Below are 3,658 nucleotides of genomic sequence, written 5' to 3' on the forward strand. Positions count from 1 at the left end.
CATAAGATATTAATACGACAAAGGGAGTTTCCATACCAGGAACTCCTCATTACTGATGAAATCATATCTCTCCACCTATCTTGGCCTTGTTCCTGATATTTTGCACTTCAAAACCATGCTTTTCCTGCTGTCTCATCCTAGAACTTCCTTCAACACCTGGTCTGTCTTTGCCCTGGAACATCTTTCCCTCCTTGTGGATTACTCACCATGGGATATCTCTCTCCAGCTCCTGCTACTTCTTTCATTGGTGAGTTCATCCTAGAGCCTCTATTTTGTAAAAGTCCTGCCTGTATGTCTTCTCCCACTAGAATGTAAACTTTGTGAAGGCAGGGACTTTTTCTTTTTTCTTATATTTGTATCATCAGTGCTAAGCACAATGCCTAGCACCTACTAAGAGCTTAATAAAGCCCTTCAAAACCCTCCTGCTTTGTTGAAAACAGCTGATATGAAATTGCAAGCTATTACTCTTTGGGGTGACTAGGAGCTTAAATGTTGTTGCAAATTAGGTTAATAATCTATCTTGGAACATTCTTCCTGCTTTGGAGAGAGAACCAAGAATTTGGAAAGCATTCTCTTGACACATCAATTAATCAATCAACAGGCACTTATTAAATATCTACAGCAAAACCGTCATACTTGAAGCTATGTAATTACTCACTACTCTGAAAACTATCTGTGGTGTGAAAAAAACCGGAGGAGATTGGAGCAGAAAACCAATGGGGCATGAGGGCAACCGAGGAGGGGAGAAATTCTCTCTCTTTCTTCCTCTTCCCAATAACCCTACCCTGATTTTACCACCCTTCTTTCTACTTGATCTTGACTCTCCACCCCTAGTGGATATAATAAGTGATTACTCCAGTTAATATATACTCTTTTAATTCTTTCTTTCCTATCGCCCTGCTCTCTTGCCATCTCACTACCATCTCTTGCCAACTTTGTGAAGAGAGTAGATTGCTAGCAAACTATTTGAAGATTGTCTTTTTTGAGTTTATGTCTGAATATTTAGGGTACTATCATTAGATTATTAGTTGTATCGATAGGATATTGACGTTAGCACCGAAAGTGACCTTAAGAATCTAGCCAAACAATTTCATTTTATTGATGAGAAAATAAGATCTAGAAAGATTGGGGTACTTACCTGTCCAAGGTGATACAGGTAGAAAGTAAAAGATGCCAGATTTGAATCCAAGTTCTGAGTCAAAATCCAGTGCTTTTTCTACTATAATGTACTATGTTTCTTCTTATTTTTTTGATATTTTAAAACTTAATTTAAATGAAGTTCAATTTAGTTTTCATCCATGTTGACTATCTGTAAACTTTTGAAAGTGATGATACATAAGTAACTAATATACACAGCTCATGTGGAGAATCTTTATCCTCATTTCATTTCCTAAACAAATGTACTCAGATATGATATGGGACATTCTTTAATCCTTTGACCCAAATAGTTTTGTTGAGTCTGGTGCCAAAGCATACATCTGGAGTTCCCATTTCTTTCACTGCAAATTTGTAGATTTCCTTTGGAGCCTGAGGAGCTCACTTTTTGAGACCTGCTCCTTGAATGCTCTTGTGAATGTTGATGTTATACTCTCTGGTCACCACCTTATTGATGGCAGAACATCCCTTCTTTATTTCTCCTCCTTTTATTTCAGGAAACATCCTACCTGGGACCCATTGGAAAAGCCACATCTCTTCTAATACTCCGATGCACTCAGTTTCAGGGTTAGAAAATACCTCAGTGGTCAGAGTCCAGCCTATCCAGAGAAAAGAATCTCCATTACAATGTTCCTGATATGTCATCTAGACAGTAACAACAAATCCACCACCACCCAAAGCAGCCCTTCCATCTTTGATGGAGTTCCAAAGGCCTAGAAAATTAAGAAAAGATATTTCCTTCAAAATGTCAAGGAGTTAGTTTAGTCTATGTTGGCATTCCTTTCCCAGATTTAGATTATGCTTCTTCTGAAGCTTAGGTCTCAATCATTTTAAGTTGCTGCTACATACTTGAAGAAAGACCATCATCACATTCACCACAACAGTGAAGAGATTTTCTTGGATTAGTTAGGCTGAATCTCAAATAACTGAAATATGTTCTCTATATTTGGCAGAGCTTTCATAGCCCTGGCATAGCTTTCAATGACCCAAGATTATCTCCATGCCATGAGGAATCTTCAGCAAAGTATTATGAATGAAAACTTTTGGGTTTTTTCTTTTTTTTAAAGCAAACCAGGTAAATCAAGAATATATTGCATGTATCTGCAGCAAGGGGAAAAAATTCTGGATTTGGAGTCAGAGAAGCTACCTAAGTTCACATCCCAGCTCTGCCACTTACCACTGGATCACCTTGAATAGGTGCTTGAGTTGGTGCTAAGCTTCCCAGGTCTTACCTGTGAAATATGGAAACAATAGTTATACTACCTATCTCACAGGGTTGTTTCAAAGGGCTTTGTAAACTTTTAGGTTTACATGTTGTTGTTCTTCAGTCACATCCTATTCTTCCTGAACCTATTTAGGAGTTTCTTGACAAAGATACTGAAGTGGTTTGCCATTTCCTCCTTCAGCTCATTTTACCGATGAGGAAACTGAGGTAAACAGGGTTCAATGAGTAGTGCCAGGTCACACAGCTGGGTAAATATCTGAGGCTGGAACTGAACTAGCCTAGTGCTCTATGTACTGTACCACCTAGCCAATTTTGGTCATGGAATGGAGTAAACTGTTACTTTAGTGTCCTATTGACACAACTCATTCATTGTGTCATGTTTCTAATTGTGTAAAGAAAAAATGAACTGCCCAACTAATCTGTGGCCTTGTAACTTAAAGCAATAAGCTTTTTATTCAATGAAAGTTTTTTTTTTAAAGCAATTCCTTTGTGTCTAGGGCTCTGAATTAAGCACAAGGGATAAAAAGGCTGAGATATCCCTTTCCTAACTTAATACTTACTAAGAGAAAACAGTCTATTCTTGGAGAAGTAAATATGTATGCCTGCATATATATATGTACATATATGCATATATGTCCATACATGTACACACATGTACATGCACATATATGTACACATGGGTAGATGCGCACATACATATGTGTATGCATACCTATTGTGACCATATTGTACATGTGTGTCTTGCATATGTATATTCATATGTACATGTACACATGCATATTTATCCATATACATACTTGTGTATGCACATTTATATCTGGGTACACATACCTGTGTGTGAATATACGCACATGTGTATTGTGTATATATCCACAATTATACATATGTATGCAATGGGGAGGATGGAGGGAGGGCTCAGGGACTTGTTCTGTTGCTCCATTATTGTAGGAAACTCTCAATGAGGAACATTGTAGCGCCAATGAGATACTCACAGTAGCCACTATGGATATGCATACGTATTTCCAGGGTAAATTCACAAAATGCAAACTCTTATGCTCAAAGATAAAATCAAGATATTTATTCAGATACCAGAAAGCCAATTTTACCAGGTTTGCACATATAAAGGGAGCATGGGCATCCCCAACTCTTCCCTCCATCAGGCCTCCCCACAAACAAGCTGCCTTAGGCAAAATCACTCCCACTATCACTCACTATTAACAGTGAGCACACAGGCATTCACAGGAGGGCCTGCTGTACAGGTTCTTTCATCTACTTTTC

At 38.1% G+C, this 3,658-nt stretch overlaps 1 pseudogene; it reads right to left on the reverse strand.

The window, feature by feature from the left end:
* Positions 1-1,285: 1,285 nt before the first annotated feature.
* On the reverse strand, positions 1,286-1,659 carry LOC140510614 (large ribosomal subunit protein eL31-like; annotated as a pseudogene).
* Between the last annotated feature and the right edge of the window lie 1,999 nt (positions 1,660-3,658).

This window comes from Notamacropus eugenii, chromosome 6, assembly GCF_028372415.1.
Source record: "Notamacropus eugenii isolate mMacEug1 chromosome 6, mMacEug1.pri_v2, whole genome shotgun sequence".
NCBI lineage: Eukaryota > Metazoa > Chordata > Mammalia > Diprotodontia > Macropodidae > Notamacropus > Notamacropus eugenii.